Source organism: Podarcis liolepis (genome assembly GCF_965112155.1).
Source record: "Podarcis liolepis genome assembly, chromosome: 8".
NCBI classification, from domain to species: domain Eukaryota; kingdom Metazoa; phylum Chordata; class Lepidosauria; order Squamata; family Lacertidae; genus Podarcis; species Podarcis liolepis.
In genome coordinates, this window is record NC_139560.1 from 11,409,354 (window position 1) to 11,429,174 (window position 19,821).

The 19,821-nt window shown below is 45.6% G+C and overlaps 1 protein-coding gene and 1 long non-coding RNA gene across 5 annotated transcripts in view; both read right to left on the reverse strand.

The window, feature by feature from the left end:
• Positions 1-11,824, reverse strand: part of EFR3A (EFR3 homolog A) — an 84,497-nt gene extending 72,673 nt beyond the window's left edge. For all 4 annotated transcript variants that reach the window (XM_083516662.1, XM_083516661.1, XM_083516660.1 and 1 more), the window contains exon 1: positions 11,698-11,824. The gene's annotated coding sequence lies outside the window, so the exon portion shown is untranslated. The remainder of the gene's footprint in view (positions 1-11,697) is intronic.
• The window catches only part of LOC310713282, a 93,703-nt gene extending 74,708 nt beyond the window's left edge, over positions 1-18,995 (reverse strand). Inside the window, exon 1 of the long non-coding RNA XR_014529183.1 lies at positions 18,906-18,995. This is a non-coding gene — a long non-coding RNA (uncharacterized lncRNA). The remainder of the gene's footprint in view (positions 1-18,905) is intronic.
• Between the last annotated feature and the right edge of the window lie 826 nt (positions 18,996-19,821).

Consider the following 19,821-nt stretch of genomic DNA (forward strand, 5'->3'; position numbering starts at 1 on the left):
GTGTGCACAGAGGTTGCATGCAAAATGAACATTTTATAGGTGGATGCATTGAGCACTGTGCATAAAAGCATGCACTGAAAGAGCATGTCCACTCCCATCGTTCTGGCCGGACGCTGAGGTCCAGCGCCAAGGGCCTTCTGGCAGTTCCCTCAATGCGAGAAGCAAAGCTACAGGGAACCAGGCAGAGGGCCTTCTCGGTAGTGGGACCCGCCCTGTGGAATGCCCTCCCACCAGATGTCAAAGAGAAAAATAACTACCAAGCTTTTAGAAGACATCTAAAGGCAGCCCTGTTTAGGGGAGATTTAATGTTTAATAAGTTATTGTATTTTATTGTTTTGTTGGAAGCTGCCCAGAGTGGCTGGGGAAACCCAGCCAGATGGGTGGGGTATAAATAATAAATTATTATTTTTATTATTATCATTATTATTATTAGTGGCACCCACCCTGTGGAACCCCTCCTATCAGATGTCAAGGAGATAAACTACTACCTAACATTCAGAAGACATCTGAAGGAATCCCTGTTCAGGGAAGTTTTTAATGTGTGACATTTAGTGTATTTTTGGTCTTTGTTGGAAGCTGCCCAGAGTGGCTGGGGAAACATCATCATCATCATCATCATCATCATCATCATCATCATTATTATTATTATTGGGTACCCAAAATGTAGGATGCAGTAGCATGCAATGGGAAAGAGGCAGACCTAGGATTGAAAGCCCGCAATGCTGGAAGAGGATGGAATTAGTTGCTCATACCATCTCCAGTCAACTCCAGGGCCTCTGTCTCTAGTGAACCCTTGGCTACAGCCAAGACTTGCGTTTGGTCTTCTCGACCACCACCCTTCCCCTTTCTGCTTTCTTCCCACCAGTTTCCTACTTCCAGCAGACAACTCGAATGGGCTATTCCCATCTCGGCCCTTTTTCATCCTCCTACCACCTGCAGATTGTCATCCATCAACATGATTTTATAATAAAGCAGCAGCAGCAAGGAGAAGCATCCAAAGAAAAATCAATGGTTAAGCAGCACCAACAGATTGTCAATATGCTGCATGCGACTTTTCCCAGTTATATAAAAAGATGTCCTATGGTTTTTGGGAAGGGGGGGAAAGCAAAGTTTCTCTCCCCCCCCTTCCAAAATGTACCATTGGACCCACTAAGGAGTGTGTCAAACAGATGTCGCCCACCAGCTTTTGCATCCCACACTAAATAAAAAATTCTTTCACTGAGGTTTCGTGGTTTAAAAGGAGGGGAGGAATCAAAGAGCTGCCAAAACATTTTAATTACCTCAAAAATACGGATTTTCACAGGGCTGAGACACACAGCGGCTGAGGACAAGATATGGAAATACTGTCCGACGGGTCTTTTAGAACCTGGAGCTTTAAAACGGAGTCAAAAACTGTTGAAGTGAGGGTCAAGTAGGGTTAAGCAAATGCATGAAGGTCTGCACCAAGGAAATCCAAACAATGTGTTGAAAAACCCTGAGTTGTATAAATTACCGGTAAATGTGTTCAACATATTTCAGGGTTTGCATTTGTCTTTGCATAACAGCTGAGGTTCATGGATTGCAGGCGGTTGGACTAGATGACCCTTGGGGTCCCTTCCGACTCTACAATTCTATGATTCTATAATAGCGTTGCAGCCACGGGGACAGGAAACTTGAGGGTTTTGTCTTGTTTTTTTCCCCTCCCCTAAATGAAAACAGAGGTTGTCAGGAAGAATTCTGCCTTTGGTTTTGCAGAATCACAGAACACACAAACAGCCGTGGGAGAAATCAGAGCCATAACTCTGGCTAACAAGGGGCATGGCGATGATAGTCTTAACAGTTAAATAAAAGAAGGCCGGTAGTTCCATCAGGAGAGCAATCCTATGCACAAGAACAGGGGTCAGCAAACTTTTTCAGCAGGGGGCCGGTCCACTATCCCTCAGACCTTGTGGGGGGCCAGACTATATTTTGAAAAAAAAATATATGAATGAATTCCTATGCCCCACAAATAACCCAGAGATGCATTTTAAACAAAAGCACACATTCTACTCATGTAAAAACACCAGGCAGGCCCCACAAATAACCCAGAGATACATTTTAAATAAAAGGACACATTCTACAGTGGTACCTCTAAATACGAACGGGATCCGTTCCAGAGCCCCGTTCATATCTAGAAGCAAACTTAACTAGCGACGGCACGTCTGCGCACGCACACGTTGCTTTTCTGCGCATGTATGTGACGTCATTTTGAGTGTCTGCGCATGTGCAAATGGTGAAACCCAGAAGTAACGTGCTCCGTTACTTCTGGGTTGCCGCGGAGCGCAACTCGGATGTGCTCAACCCGAAGCGCATTCAACCCGAGGTATGACTGTACTCATGTAGAATTCATGCTCCATGATTGCAGTCATGGGATTGTTGTCTATCACACGATGGTGTATGTTTTGACTCCACAGAGTGGGATGTGACAGAGACAGGATGTTGGTGTTACTGTGTTCCATGAAGTGGGACTATTGTCCTTTGTCTTTTTCTCTTTGCTGTCTGATACTACAGAGAGGGAGGGATCCATGATGCAGTGCTCCGTGTGTGTTGATATGTAAATAAAGTAGATTAGCCAAAATGCTAAGTTGCTGAGGTCTGTCATGCACATGATGCGCAAACTCTGCGGATCCCTAAGTGTGCCGGTGTCGGTTGGCATCGGTCGCTGTGATGTTCAGGCAGAAGAAAGCTTATGAAGCTCCCAAACGATCGACCAGGAGGGAGGGAACATGCCAGTCAGGCATGTGTCTCTGCCAGGGTCCTCCTCGAGTGTAGGCTGAACTCCTGACAGCTCCTTCCTCCTTCCCCTCTCAGTTCAACACTCGGCCTCCCCCTCCCCCTTAACATTCAGAACATGAGCAAAAGAACTGGGCCCCTAGGACTTGGGGGCCTCTGCAAGGTGTACAGGCTTAGGATTCTCTCCCCCCCCCCGGCAAACAGCTTTGGCTCAGCACCTGAGCCAGGATGAGCAATTTACACCAACATATAATGGGCTGGGGATGCAGGTGGCATTGTGGGTTAAACCACAGAGCCTAGGATTGCCGATCAGAAGGTCAGTGGTTCAAATCCCCACGACGGGGTGAGCTCCCATTGCTCGGTCCCAGCTCCTGCCAACCTAGCAGTTTGAAAGCACATCAAAGTGCAAGTAGATAAATAGGTACCACTCCGGCGGGAAGGTAAACGGCGCTTCCGTGCGCTGCTCTGGTTCGCCAGAAGCGGCTTAGTCATGCTGGCCACATGACCTGTACGCCGGCTCCCTTGGCCAATAAAGCGAGATGAGCGCCGCAACCCCAGAGTCATTCACGACTGGACCTAATGGTCAGGGGTCCCTTTACCTTTACCTATAATGGGCTGAGCCAGGGTTGTGAATTTGACTCCAGCCGAGAGAGGAATCAGCTGGCCGAGCCAGAGATGGGCTGCATCCTAAACTGCTCGTCCAGACAGATCTCGCCATAGGATTGCCCGCCCACTTCCCCAACCGACAACTATTAATTTGATTTGTGTCAACCTAATACAGCTCCCCACTATTTTTAAAGATTAAAACAAAATCTGGTGTTTTATATATACACGTATACGCACACATCCCTTATCCAGTGTGAACAGAGGGTGCATGTATAAATAGACGCTTTAGCGCAGAAGGGGCAGCCAAGAATCAGACGCTTGCTTCTGCGCATTTTGCAGGGAACGGTCACCATTCTCTGCATGTGCCTTTGACAACCGGCGGGGAGCCTGCCTGTTTCACACTCTGGGTATTTATACCCACACTGAAAATGTCAAGTGCAAAGCCGCCCACAACACTCATCTATTTTGCCTCGTTTGGGAAGAGTCGTTAGAGGAGCGTCGGCACACAGGCACAACATTAACATTTCAAGAGCCTCGGTGCTCGTCTTCATTGCAATAACTTCTTTGCACCAATGCTGTGGACAGCAGCATCGCTTTCCAGGGTTGCCTCATTTAATGGAGAACACAGGCTCAGACTTCAACATGTGCTTTCATCCAAATTTATTGTGTCTATGTAGTCCACTGATGGCAATGATAAGGGGAAAGGCTGTAGCTTGGGTTCAATCCCCATCTTCTCCAGAAGGGCTGGAAGGAATCCCTGCTCAAAACTCTGGAGATCAGCTGCCAGCCAGTGTGGACAATATGCAGCTAAATGGATCGGTGGTCTGACTCGGTATAAGGGCTTGTTTTCTCTTGCTCTGGTGGGTAGGACTTGAACCAATGGGGGAAGTAGCGTCTCCAGCCCCATCGTTCTGCCCGGACACTGAGGAGGTCCAGTGCTGAGGGCCTTCTGGTGGTTCCCTCATTGCGAGAAGTGAGGTTACAGGGAACCAGGCAGAGGGCCTTCTCGGTAGTGGCACCCACCCTGTGGAACGCCCTCCCACCAGATGTCAAAGCGAAAAACAACTACCTGACATTCAGAAGACATCTGAAGGCAGCTCTGTTTAGGGAAGCTTTTTAATGTTTAATAGGTTATTGTATTTTAGTGTTCTGCTGGAAGCTGACCAGAGTGGCTGGGGAAACCCAGCCAGATGGGCTGGGCATAAATAATAAATTATTATTATTATTATTATTATTATTATTATTATTATTATTATTATTATTATGAAAGGAGTTTCTGACTAAACTTCAGGAAGAACTTTCTGGTGCTAAGAGCGGTCACCCTCTGGAGGTGGTGGACTCTCCTTCCTTGGAGATTTTTAGGAAGAGGTTGGATGGTCACCTGCCACGGATGCTTTAGGTGAGATCCATGCATTGCAAGGGGTTGGACTAGATGACTCTTGGGGCCCCATCCAACTCTACAATTCTAAAGAAGCTTCCTATATTCCAATGTACACAAAGCTCACAGAGTTAACCAGAATGGCTAACATGTCCTTCAAATGTATAGTAGAGATGGTGCCTTACTATGGAATGGGCTACTGGGACCCATGGAACTTTCTCACAGACCACAGAGATCTATTATGTGTACAGTAGTACCTCGGGTTACACACGCTTCAGGTTACAGACGCTTCAGGTTACAGACTCCACTAACCCAGAAATAGTACCTCGGGTTAAGAACTTTGCTTCAGGATGAGAACAGAAATCGAGTGGTGGTAGTATTGTGGAGGCAGCGGGAGGCCCCATTAGCTAAAGTGGTACCTCAGTTAAGAACAGTTTCAGGTTAAGAACGGACCTCCAGAACGAATTAAGTTCTTAACCTGAGGTACCACTATATGAAGGATATACAGTGGACGCTTGGGTTGCGAACGTGATCCGTGCGGGATGAACGTTCGCAACCCACAGCGTTCGCAACCCACAGCGGCGCTTCTGCGCACGGGCGGGCTGCAATTCAGCACTTCTGAGCATGCACAACCGCCGAAACCCGGAAGTAACTCGTTCCAGTACTTCCGGGTTTCGGCGGTCTGTAACCCGAAAAAAAGCAACCTGAGGCGTCTATAACCTGAGGTATGACTGTACTGGGTATATAATTTCTTCATCCTTCCAGCATAGAACTTAAGACTCATAGAATTGTAGAGCTGGATGGGACCAAGAGGGTCATTTCTGGGTCAGCCACTTGAAATGTAGGGATCTTTTGCCCAACGTGGGGCTCAAACCCATAACCCTGAGATTAAGAGTCTTGTGCTCTACCCAGTGGCGTAGCGTGGGGGTGCAGGGGGGGCCGGCCGCACCATGCGCAACATCTGGGGGTTAAGGTTAGGGGGCGCAAATCCACAGGTTAGGGGGCGCAAATCCACGGGTTAGGGGGCGCAAATTATTTGCCTTGCCCCGGGTGCTGACAACCCACGCTACACCACTGGCTCTACCAACTATCTTTTATACCCTCCTCTGAAACACTCATATTTGGCTAGATGTTGGATGGGGAATCTGTGGTCCTCCTTCAGTCAGTAGAGCATGAGACTCTTAATTGCATGGTTGCAGGCCCCACCCTGCATTCCTGCATTGCAGGGGGTTGGACGAGATGACCTTCATGGTCTTTTCCAACTCTATGCAATTCTATGAGTCTATACATTTTAAGACAGCAACTACCCATCACCTCTGACCACTGGCTGCGCTGCCTGGGGCTGACAGAAGCAAGAGACCTGTGGCCTTCCTGCTGTCACTGGTTTCCCATTCCTGGTGTGCATCCTTCTGGAAGTGCTCCCGAATTCATCCCCTTGGAATGTCAGTTAAAGGGATCACAGGGTGCCTGAGTGAGAAAGATCTCTGCCTGATTTCCTTAGAGAACCACAGCCAATAAGAAGCTAAAGAGACAAATAAAATCTCGGTATATGCTCAGGATTGTACTTTAATCACAGCATGAGCTGCCTTGCAATCAGCAGCCTTATTCCTGGCTTGCCATTTTCACAGCAAAAGCTGGCGCACTCAGAAGCAGATTGCATCCCCTGTAGATCCATGCAAATGCTAAGCACTATTATATTTTGTAATGGTATACTGGATTTTATTTACACATATCTTACAGTTACCATGCATCCCTTTTTGCTGTTGTGTCTTTCAGAAAACTGTAGCTCACAAGCAGAGTCCACCTCCTCTGAAATGAGGGCAGTTCTAGCTGACCTGTTTTGTTCAGTATACATCCTGATCTGTTTGCAATGAGATTAGACAGTGCTGGCTATTTAATGAGCATTTGTAGGGAGGTTAGGTGAAGTTGCAGCAAAGCAAATGTTAGCTTACACTTTTTGTCTCGCATTTTCTTGTCACTTTCCTTACTGCAAAAAAGTCTGATTTTCCAGGGAAACAGGTTTGTTGCACAAAGATCTCCCAATTAACTATAATTATGTAACCTGAATAGCCCTGACTGAATCCCACCCCCACCCCCCAAAAATAGCAGCAGCCTGGAATCTGCTATTGGAAAAACTACAACCACACACACACACACACACACACACACACAAAATAACCAGGACACAATTCCATTTTACACCCGCTACAGTCTACTATTGCCGAAGAATTGACGCTTTTGAATTATGGTGCTGGAGGAGACTCTTGAGAGTCCCATGGACTACAAGAAGGCCAAACCTATCCATTCTGAAGGGAATAAGCCCTGAGTGCTCACTGGAAGGACAGATCGTGAAGCTGAGGCTCCAATACTTTGGCCACCTCATGAGAAGAGAAGACTCCCTAGAAAGGACCCTGATGCTGGGAAAGATGGAGGGCACAAGGAGAAGAGGACGACAGAGGGTGAGATGGCTGGACAGTGTTCTCGAAGCTACCAGCATGAATTTGACCAAACTGTGGGAGTCAGTGGAAGACAGGAGTGCCTTGGCATGCTCTGGTCCATGAGGTCACGAAGAGTCGGACACGACTAAACGACTAAACAACAACAACAACAACAATCTACTATAACAAGCCAGATTCCATTACCAGTAGCAGGGAATTTGATTCCTTCAGCATATCAGAACAAACATCTCTAATGAGCCTTGTACTTTAGTTATGATTTCTGCATTGCAGGAGATAGGACTAGATGATCCGGGGGGTCATCTACACGTCTATGAGTCAATAAACCCAACATTTGCATTATTATTTATTGCCATTTTCTACTGTCAAACAAACTCTGCAACTGCTGGGTAATTAGAGTTAAACATTAAACAACCATGGGTGGTAGCCAACTTAAGTTTTACTCAGAGTAAACCCCTTGAAATTAATTTGCCATGTTCATTAATTTAAGTTGGTTTGCTCTGAGTAAAACTTAGCTGAATACCACCCCTTAATTCTCCAAAACGGAAACATCTGTTTAAGTGTTTTATCTATGTTTTCTAATCAAAGAAAGCCAGCGAACATTTTCTCAAGTGAAGAGCACAGAGTTAGAAAAGAAGCAGTATAGAACAGCCCTAATGATGAATGGGTTGCGGGGAAAACTTCCCAAAGGGGAAAAAATGCAAAAGATTCAGAAGCAGGTCTTTTGAGTATACCAGAAATAAAAAGATAACCAGGGTGATTAGGTAGAAGTCTTAAATGCTGTAGGGCAGACATAGGCAAACTCGGCCCTCCAGATGTTTTGGGACTACAACTCCCATCATCCCTAGCTAACAGGACCAGTAGTCAGGGGTGATGGGAATTATAGTCCCAAAACATCTGGAGGGGCAAGTTTGCCTATGCCTGTTGTAGGGAAAGAGAGGAGCGAAGATAGAGGTTATTAACTTCCTGCCTTCCTGCTTCCTAGAACCAGAAATCCAATAAAACTGATTGGCAGCAGACTCAGGACAATAAAACCAAGCCATCATCACATGAAGGGCAATTACAGAGTGTGCAGCCACACAAGGTAATGATTGATATTGGCTTTAGAGCAGTGACCCTGATCTGTGACTCTACAGATCAGAGGCAGCCAGATGCTGTGGGGTACAGTTCCCATCAGTCCCAGCCAGCGTAGCCAATGGCCGGGAATGATGGGAGTTGTAGTCCAGCAATACTTGGCAGGCCAGCAGGCTTCCTCAACCTCGGCCCTCCAGATGTTTTTGGCCTACAACTCCCATGATCCCTAGCTAGCAGGACCAGTGGCCAGGGATGATGGGAATTGTAGTCCCAAAACATCTGGAGGGCCGAGTTTGAGGAAGGCTGCTTTAGATGATTTTTCAGGAGGTTGATTAAACAAATTAACAGCGGCTAGCCAAATAGAGCTTCCATATTCAGGGGCAGTACATCTGACTATCAGTTTGCTGGGAAGCAAACAACTAAAGAGGACCATCTGGCTGGCCACAACAGAGAACCGGAGGGAAATGTGGGTCAGATGCACTGCACTTATCAGTGCCCTATGGACACCTCCTTTCTTCTCCCTAGGTTAGGGAGCTTCCAGATGACCTGTTCATTGAACATTCATCCTGATTTGTTTGCATGGTTGAAAGGAGGTTAGATGATGCTGCCTTAAACCATTTCCGGTTAAGTTTCCCCATCACTTTATTTACAGCAAGAAGTCCAGAGCTTTGGGGGAAGTGAGTCTGGTGCACCAAACCTCCCAATCAACTACAATTGCACTACCTAAATCAGAAACAGGTAGGTAGCTGTGTTGGTCTGCCATAGTCAAAACAAAATTAAAAAAATCCCTCCAAAAACACCTTAAGAGACCAACTAAGTTTGTTATTGGTATGAGCTTTCATGTGCATGCACACTTCTTCAGATACACTGAAACAGAAGTCACCAGACCCTTATATATAGTGAGAGGGTGGGGAGGGGTATTACTCAGAAGGGTGGTGGGAATGGGTGATTGGCTGATAGGTGTGGCAAACCTGTTTCAGTGTATCTGAAGAAGTGTGCATGCACACAAAAGCTCATACCAATAACAAACTCATGGCCACTGGTCCCATCACCTCCTGGCAAATAGAAGGGGAAGAAATGGAGGCAGTGAGAGATTTTACTTTCTTGGGCTCCATGATCACTGCAGATGGTGACAGCAGTCACGAAATTAAAAGATGCCTACTTCTTGGGAGAAAAGCAATGGCAAACCTAGACAGCATCTTAAAAAGCAGAGACATCACCTTGCCAACAAAGGTCCGTATAGTTAAAGCTACGATTTTCCTAGTAGTGATGTATGGAAGTGAGAGCTGGACCATAAAGAAGGCTGATCGCCAAAGAATTGATGCTTTTGAATTATGGTGCTGGAGGAGACTCTTGAGAGTCCTATGGACTGCAAGAAGATCAAACCTCTCCATTCTGAAGGAAATCAGCCCTGAGTGCTCACTGGAAGGACAGATCCTGAAGCTGAGGCTCCAATACTTTGGCCACCTCATGAGAAGAGAAGACTCCCTGGAAAGGACCCTGATGTTGGGAAAGATGGAGGGTACAAGGAGAAGAGGACAACAGAGGACGAGATGGTTGGATAGTGTTCTCGAAGCTACCAGCATGAGTTTCACCAAACTGTGGGAGGCAGTGGAAGACAGGAGGGCCTGGCGTGCTCTGGTCCATGGGGTCATGAAGAGTCGGACACGACTAAACAGCTAAACAACAACTAGGTGCTACTGGAAGGATTTTTTTTATTTTAAATCAGGAACCTTCTGCATGCAGAACAGAGGTGCTCTCCTACGGAGCTACAGCCCATTGCTTAATCTGATGGCATACGATTGACTCCTACCCCAAAATACCAACACCTTGGGGAAGGGGGAAAGAAATTGCTTTGGGCATACCGACAAATTAAGGGCTTTGTGTTAGCACACCTGCTTAGCATGCAGAATGTTCCAGGTTCGATCTCCAGGTAGGGCTGGGAATGTCCCTTGCCTGAAACCCTGGGAGCTGCTGCCAGTCAGTGTAGACAATACTAAACTAAATGGGTTGCAGCTTTGTCAAAGGCTGCTTCTCAGGTTCCTAATCTGGGAGGAGAGGAAACAGGGGCACAAACAAGGGTTATCTTGGCATTTCTGCTGCATTCTCCAAATCCAGACTTGGGGATTTGATGAGCGCTGCTTTTCATAACAGAGAAGAATCTCTTCCTCCTCGCCACCAGAACTGACACGATATAGTTGCCTTATCTGTAGGGGCAGGGAACGTAGGAAAGCAGGTGTGTGGGGGGGATGACAAACAGATTAGCAGCTATAAGCTGATCAGCAAGGATTTCCCACCTTCCCAGCCACGGGTTCTGACTGCAAATGGAGGTGCGACAGAGGTTGTCAAATCATCCTGACAGCTATGAGCACACGCTCAACACACTGCAAGAGGGTTTGGCAAGGGGGCATTTGAAGAAGGCATGCTTTGCATATGGGGGGGGGCAGATGCAAAGGAGAAAATGTCCCTACACCTTTAATGGCCATGCAGACTAGATTTCAGCAGGTGTAGCTAAGCTGAAAGTCTACACAGCTGTTAAAAGGGCAATCAAGAGACCTAACTCATTTTTCACCTGGTCCTGCTAAATTTGAAAGATACTTTCCTGCATAAAGTTAAGAAGGGGGGGGGCAGAAAACCCCAGATATAATTATAACGATGCAGCCAACGACACAGGGTTCACTCTACGCTTTGTGTGAATTAGGTAGTATGTTGAAGTGGCTAGAGCACTGTCTCCCAAACTTGGGTCTCCAATTGTTTTTTCGGACTACAATTCCCATCACTCCTGACCGCTGGTCTTGCTAGCTAGGGGTGATGGGAGTTGTAGTCCCAAAACAGCTGGAGACCCAAATTTGGGAAATACTGGGCTAGAGCATAAGGATGTGACCAGGGTTCCTCTCAGGCACCTCTCAGGAGCTGATTTGGGTGACCACCTTGGCCAGCTGTTTCCAGGCTAGCTTACCTTGCAAGGTTGTTGTTGTTGGGGTGAAACGGGAGGGGGGAGGAAGCATGGAGGGGAAACGGGGTGAAAGGGAAAACGCCCAGATAAAAACCATGACGCTCATTGGGTGACCTGGGGTCCAGCCACCAGCTCTCAGCCTAACCTACCTCGCAGGGCTGCTGGGTGGATAAAAACGGGGAGGAAGAGGACCATATGTACGCCGCCTTGAGCTCCTGGGAGGAAAGGCGGTATATAAAATGTTAAGAATGCAACATGCAAAAAAGGAAAAAAATTGCAATGCACCCCAGTCCACTGTGCCCAAGCCAAGGGAGGGGAGAGGAAAAATGAGGCAGGGAGGACGGACTCTGCCGCTGCTGCTGCTGCTGTCTCCCTGGCCCTGCAAATGGGAGCCTATGCGCATCCTCCTCTACAAAGCGATACCCGCGCCTGAGATCGATGCCCGCACATCCGCGGCGGGCAGCGCACGCACTCACCTGCGCCGCTCCCTTTCCCTTTACAGCCGGAGCCGCCGCCGCTGCTGCCATCTTGCTCCCAGCCCTACCCTATTAAAGGCTTCGCCGATGCGCTCTGCATGATGGGGGCTGTAGTTTCTGTCCTTCTCTCTCCCCTCCTCCTCCTCCCGCCTCTGTTGCGCGGCAGAGAAAGATGCCCAGGGGCTGCTGCAGCGCAGCGGAGCGTCGCCGCAACTGCATCCTCTGTGCGCTCGCAGAGGAGCGAAAGCAGAGGCAAGGCGGCGCGTAGAGCGGCACATATTTGTAAGCCAGGGCTCAGCACTTACATCCTTGAATGTTTAGGCAGCCTTAGCCAGCTTTGCATACGTATATATTTCGGTTCAATAAATAAAGGTTGTCGACAACTTCGAGGTGCCTCTGAGCGTGTGCAGAGAGCTCATTCGCCAAGGATGAGAACGTTTGGTTAGAGACACCTAAGTGGAAGAGACAATTCTTATTATTTTATGTGATTTTATGCTGTCTTTTTATTCTACTGTTTCGATGCAATTACTTTTCTTTTAAAAAATAAAGAAAGAAAAAGGTTGAGATCAAAACAGTACAAGGTTATTATTTTCTTAACCACAGTTTTATCATTATGTAAAGGGTATTGCTGAAGGGAAACCATAAATGCTTGTTTACAAAGCTATTGTACTACCAACCTTAGTGTATGCTTCTGAAACATGGACCACTTATAAACGCCATCTTCTATGCTCATGTCTTCTATTGGGCCAATCCATCCATGCAGCTCAGCACTGTCGACCCAGACTGGCAGTGACGTCGTAATATTTTTCTCAGACTCTGGGTGCCTGCAGTTTGAGATCCCTATAAGATGCAAATGCTCTGATGGCGCCATGGGTACCTCACTGGTGGTGACCCTGGCACTGCTATCCATAAGTAGCCCTGCAAATGCTTAATTCCACACATTACCCCCCCCCCGATCTTTATTGAAACTTAACATATATACATAATAACCAAAATTCCCAATGATTCCCTCACATAACATATAATATCTAAATTACAACAGCTGCATAATTATACACTTAATTATAAAACCCACCACCCTCTACTTCCCTCCACAGCAATTCGACTTCTTTATATTTCTTTCTACCTTTCCCCCCCTTGCATTCTATAATAAATTATTTTTGTTAAATTCTGATTTTTCCTTCTTTCTTTATTGGTTTTGTTATTGCTTACGTTTTTTATTCTAAGCCTATTAGCATGTCATTATTTGAACGTTTTGACATAGAATCTTCGAAATACTTCCACTCCATTCTTAACTTATGTTTTGATCGATATCTTATAACTGAAGTTAATTTTGCCAATTCTATATACTCACTTAATTTACAAATCCACTCTTCATTGGTTGGTGTGTCCTGAGATTCCCATTCAGTGGCAATCACTACCCTGGCAGCTGTTGTTGCATATAAAAAGATTGTTTTTTTTCATATGTGGTATGTCTTTGCCCACCAACCCTAACAGATAACCTCTATTCCACACATTTTTTTTGCTCAAGCACCACCACACTGGAATATTTCCCTTATGCATACGCAATAGCAGAAAGATTCTGTTTTCATAAAACGCAACACAAAACAGCAACTTATTTTCCCTCTCACAGCTCGGCTCCACAGTAAGTGGAAGTTTAGCTTGATTTATAATCCAAATTACTTCAGTAGTCTGGAGCGAGCACGCAGCGCTAATTGTCAACTCAGAGGAATGCCTTGTTTAAATGGGGACCATTTTCTATTAAGAAAAGAGCCTGCAGGCTATTAAGGATCGCGGGGCTTAATTTGATTTTAAGATTTTGGGGTCTGTTGCGACAGTAGATTAATATGCATGAAGCAGTTCTAGGAACACGGTCTAGGACGGGTGTGAAGAATTGGGGTTTGCATAACCTCCCGTTTGTGCGCGACTTGCTCATATCAGCCATAAATAATTCATCCTGGAGGGAGGAAATATTTAAAACTCCCCACACTGCAGTCTGTTGTGGGGGCTGTTGACCCAGTGAGGTGGGGGGTGAGAATAGAAAGGGGCTGCGTTACCAAGAAGAGGGGATCCACTTCAGCTCCAGATTTGGGGTGATGCAGGCATTTCTCACACACAGGGCACCAAGTCAAGGGGGCACAACATTGAGAAGATCCATAACTAAGAGGATCCCTTGGGGCTGCCACATTTGGGGCTCACAAATTATAAAATTTGACTGTAGTGTCTTTGAGGGCAGGGTCCTGTCTCTTTGTCTTATGAAACTCAGTAGAGCTCCATATACATTGAAGAAACCACAGGAATAACTGACGCTGCTCATCCCATCCCACCCCCCTCTAGAAAAGTGGCAACATTTCATTTCATGTCATTTTTTAAATAATAATAAAAAAGCTTTTACAATAGACAAAATAAAAATAAATTAAATTCACAGACAATCATTCTCATATTTTGATACCCCCCCTTTCTATGGTTCCTTGTTTATATTTTAATTTACTGCATATTACACCAATTTGTTATTTACCCTCTATGTTACTTATATGTTGTTGTTGTTGTCATCATCGTTGTTGTTCCTTACTGCACATTGTTTACATTAATCCTGCTAACATCTTGATTTGTTTACAATAACTTTGCAAATTATATATATAATTTGCAAAGTTTATATATATATATATTCCTTCCAGTAGCACCTTAGAAACCAGCTAAGTTTGTTATTGGTATGAGCTTTCGTGTGCATGCACACTTCTTCAGATACAAATATACTCATTTTATTTTATTTCTTAGCAATTTATTGATAGCTCGAATACCCAAAATTGTCAAGCTCAGGATATTGCCTAAATTGGGAAAGTTGTCAAAAGCAGGAAATGGCAGTAAGTATCAAACAGATCTGAAAAGCAATAAACAAAACGAACCCACCACTGCTCAGCAATGCGCTGATCGTAACGACATTTAAATTGCTGTGCCGGGGGGGGGGGGGAAGGAATTGTGAGAGTCATCGGCGGGGCAGAGAGGAAAACACAGCCTGCGAAGAAAACTCCCAAAGCAAAATAGAGCCATTTCAGCCCATTAAGAGAGACAGAACATTCCTCTTCTAATTTTCTAAACAGATGGTCTGACACAGTTGGTAATGTTGGAAGGTGCAAATTTCATCTTGCTCTTTCCAACGTGAGTAGAAAATAACAAAGATGACATTGGGTGGGGGGAGGGGAGGAATGAAGGCTCGGCAGCACAGGTGCAGGGAAGAGACTCCAACATAAAAAAATATATGAGGAGAAAGGAAATTATCATTGGTGGGCCTGCCTGCAAGCAATGGAGTTCAGGGTTAGAGGCATTAGAAACTGAGGAGGTTTCCATCAGAAAGGAGAGTGGAAACTGCAGCAATTCACATGCTCATTGACGGTCAAGAAGGCAAATCGTGCAAGGAAACACAGGTGGTATTTACTATCATTTTCATTTTTTTAGTCCACAAGTTTTATGTAAGCAGTTATATTGTTTCCTGAATTGTTTTTAAGGCTTTGCTTCATTGAAATGCATTGACATTGATTATGTAACTGGTTACATAACCGGCTACATCTGTTTCAGCAGATAGCAAGGCAAGCAAGGTAGACCCAAGGGGAAGCCGGACTGCAGTGGAACAGAAGCGTTGCAAGGAATGCAGGACAGGGATGGAAACGGCTTCTTCCTTACATTCCATATGAGAGGCTTGAAACAGACGAGGCAATTGAAATTAGGCATGGGAGAATGAAAGAAGGATAGAGTCCAAAGAAATGTAAAGTATTGCACTTGGGCAAAAAAATTGAGAGGCACAAATACAAGATGGGTGACACCTGGCTTGAGAGCAGTACATGTGAAAAGGATCTAGGAGTCTTGGATGACCACAAACTTGACATGAGCCAACAGTGTGACGCGGCAGCTAAAAAAGCCAATGCAATTCTGGGCTGCATCAATAGTAGAGCATCTAGATCAAGGGAAGTAATAGTGCTACTGTATTCTGCTCTGGTCAGACCTCACCTGGAGTACTGTGTCCAGTTCTGGGCACCACAGTTCAAGAAGGACACTGACAAACTGGAACGTGTCCAGAGAAGGGCAACCAAAATGGTCAAAGGCCTGGAAACGATGCCTTAGGAGGAACGGCTAAGGGAGCTGGGCATGTTTAGCCTGGAGAAGAGGAGGTTAAGGGGTGATATGATAGCCATGTTCAAATATATAAAAGGATGTCACATAGAGGAGGGAGAAAGGTTGTTTTCTGCTGCTCCAGAGAAGCGGACACGGAGCAATGGATCCAAACTACAAGAAAGAAGATTCCACCTAAACATTAGGAAGAACTTCCTGACAGTAAGAGCTGTTTGACAGTGGAATTTGCTGCCAAGGAGTGTGGTGGAGTCTCCTCCTTTGGAGGTCTTTAAGCAGAGGCTTGACAACCATATGTCAGGAGTGCTCTGATGGTGTTTCCTGCTTGGCAGGGGGTTGGACTCGATGGCCCTTGTGGTCTCTTCCAACTCTATGATTCTATGATTCTATGATCTTCGAGGTGATCAACAAATGGAGGAGGGTGGGGAAACTTTTTCACTCTGCATTGCTTTCTGGGCAGCCTGGGCCACATTCACACCAGACATTAAAGCACTGTGACACCACTTTAAACAGTCATGGCTTCCCCCAGAGAAATCTGGGAGCTGTAGTTTGTTAAGGGTGCCAAGAGTTGTTAGGAGGTCCTCTGATAGTACATATTGCATATCTAAATGGAGGACACAGAGAGATGTGCGTACAAGGGTAAAGTTTACATTTGTCACCCCACCCATTTTTGTCTCTGGCCCTGTCCTCCATTGGAATATGGCCCTCAAAAGGTTGCCGAGAAGTGAATGTGGCCCCTGGACTAAAAAAATACTCCCCAACCCTGCTGCAGAGGACTGATGCAATCAATAAATGGGAAAATGGCAGTTTGGGGAAGGGTTTGTGTGGTTTTTTGGCAGAACCACAGTGCAAGGAGGAGATGGATAAACAGACACATTAACTGTATTCACAAATTCAGCATCAGTCTCTTTTGGTCCCAAGGAAAAACTAAAGTGAAATATAATTTTGCAGCACATAGTATGGATGAAAATAAGGTGGTATGAGAATCTGTGCGATTCACACAGCCACTTTGAAGGGGCTCTTTTAAAATTCTCATTAATGAGACTTTTACAAAATGAGGAAATAAACAATGTCTGCTTGATATTTCCCCAATTAAGCCTAGCCCTGCAGAGCTTGACTGGATTTTGAGTCATGACGGTGACTCATTATCCTATATCATTTCTGAAATTCCCTAAAGCGAGAGATAAAATGCCACGTGGGCATACGACTACTAATAGGTTGGCAACATTGATATTAACATGACTTTTAAAAGTCAGTTTAACAGCACTGGTTTATACAGAGTACCTCTCGAAATGGTCTCCAAGGTGTGATCTTCAGCTCTGAAGAAAAAGAGAATTAAAATAATCCCCACAGAATGATTCCAGTGAACAATTTCAAACTGGAAATAATCAGGCACAATTATTGACATGTTTAAGGGGGAGGGGGAAATACTAGGAACATCTTCTTCAGGTGTACTTTTAAAAGCAAAAATAAAAGGTTTGAAATATACCCAAGGATGACAAGGAAAAGCAAAGCCTAGGTAGATGAACTACATGCTTTGCAGGATGTAGAACAGTATTTGGAAAGGAAGCTGCCTTATACTGACTCAGCCTCTCAGTTCATCTAGTTCAGAATAGTCTACACCAGGTGTGGGGAAGTCTTGGGCCTCCAGCTGCAACTACAGCTCCCATCAGCCCCAGCAAGCATGGCCGATAGACTGGGATGATGGGTGCTGAGTGTTATGTACTGAAGTTCTCACCCTGGGCCAGCAGGGGGATACTGTAGATAGTTATGCAAATGAGGGATCGAAAGTGACGTTCAGTGATTGGATAGTTTTAGAAAGTTGCTACAGTAACGTTGTACTGGAGCTCTATATAAGCAGGCTGACTGAGCCCTTCAGCTCAGTTCTGTTCTGGCTTCGGAATAAACAAGAGCTGTTTGAAGCACCGCTGTGTCGTCTGATATGTTCACCCCAACTTAACACTGAGAGTCCAACAACATATGAAGGCCCAAAGATTCCCTCCACCTAGTCCACACTGATTGGCATCAGCTTTCCAGGATTTCAGAGAGGAGACGTTCCTTGAGAACGAACTTGTGACCTTCTCTAGGCATCTGCAAGCATCTGGTTGGCTACTGTAAGAATAGGATGCCGGACTAGATAGGCCATTGGCCTAATCCAGCAATATCAGTCAGCAATATCAAAAGCAACATGATGGCCAGAAACAATTACAATGTGAAAAACTTTATGGAATAATTCAAAACATCAAAACTAACAAAATGAAGTCTCTGAAAGTCTCTGAAAGTCCTTAAATGAATCACGGTGCCAGACTTTACCTGGCGGAGAGCAAGCTGTGAAGCTTTGTATAATCAGCAAATGTCCAATTCTGAACTCTGCTGAACAGTGTTTCCAGATAACAGCTACGGTTTTGTTGAATTCTTCATCAGCCAATTAGTTAAATGCTGAACTATAAAGTTTTTCCATAACGTTTTTCACATTGTAATTGTTTCTGGCCATTGTGTTGCTTTTGATAATGCTCACTCAGATTTCACAACACAGGGGTTGGTTTGGTTACTCAATGGCCTAATCCAGCAGGCCTCTTGTTATGTTCTTATGTAAAGCTGGTGCTCTAACACTTAGGGTATCCCCGCAGTTTGTCTTGTCCTGCTGCAGAAACCACTGTTCTTTTGTGCTCAATCAGAGCCAAAGGCAATTCAGGTTCCCTCCAGATTGCCATTTGTTGCAAACTATCACTAAAGAGCAGGTTTTATTGGCAAAACCTATTTGGTGTTTTGCAACTTTCTGACTAGTTGCAGGACCTTAGCCAGACCTAGCAGAGTAAACCCAGAATCCACGGAAGCAATTGGTAACTTGGCTGCAGACAGGATAGATGAAGCAGGAACCAGGAACTTGTCGTTAGATGTTTATTATATACAGTGTACTATTTGCAGGAACAGAACATGGATCTTTTGCTAGCTCTCTCTGACACGACTCACAACTCCTACACTGACACAGAACTCTGAACTCACAAACCTCTGAACTAACACATTCCAGTTAGAGGTAAAGGTAAAGGGACCCCTGACCATTAGGTCCAGTCGTGACCGACTCTGGGGTTGCGGCACTCATCTCGCTTTATTGGCCGAGGGAGCCGGCGTACAGCTTCTGGGTCATGTGGCCAGCATGACTAAGCCACTTCTGGTGAACCAGAGCAGTGCACGGAAACGGCGTTTACCTTCCCGCCGGAGTGGTACCTATTTATCTACTTGCACTTTGACGTACTTTCGAACTGCTAGATTGGCAGGAGCAGGGACCGAGCAACGGGAGCTCACTCCGTTGCGGGGATTCGAACTGCCAACCTTCTGATCAGCAAGTCCTAGGCTCTGTGGTTTAACCCACAGCGCCACCCGCGGCCCTAACACATTCCAGTTAGTAGGCCATTAATTATCACTCCCTTGAGAGAGCTTGACCAATCAGAGAGCGGTCTCCATGTCTCTGTTATCACCAGGCAGACTTACTCCTTCAGATTGCCTTCTGGCTATCTGCCAAACCTTAATTGACTCTGTGTGAGAAGCTGCACATACATAGTTTCCCAACAGGTTTTCCCTTGGAAAGGGGCAGAGCATGGAGAAAACAGTTCAGGCTTTCTGTACCTAGAAAGTGCAGATCAAGTGGGAAATCTTTCTAGGCACAGCACAACTGGAAGTGTGACTGAGCCCTGAGTTATGGCCATTCCTCAAAGGTTTTTGAACCCATTCTCCTCTTCTAAACTTAGGCTGCAATCCTGAGCCCATTACCCTGAGAGCGAGCTCCACTGAAATCAGTAGGACTTCTGGATAGGCACAGTTAGGAGTGCACTGGTCTCTACGTTTTCAGGGCACTTCACTGCATTTCCCATGGATTATTTGGTCATGCTAGTCTGTGGAGATCTGAGAAGGACTAGAACTCAGTGGCAGAACTCATGCATTGTACATAGAAGGTCCCAGGAGCTGTCCCCAATGTTTCCAGTTAAAAAAACAGTCAGG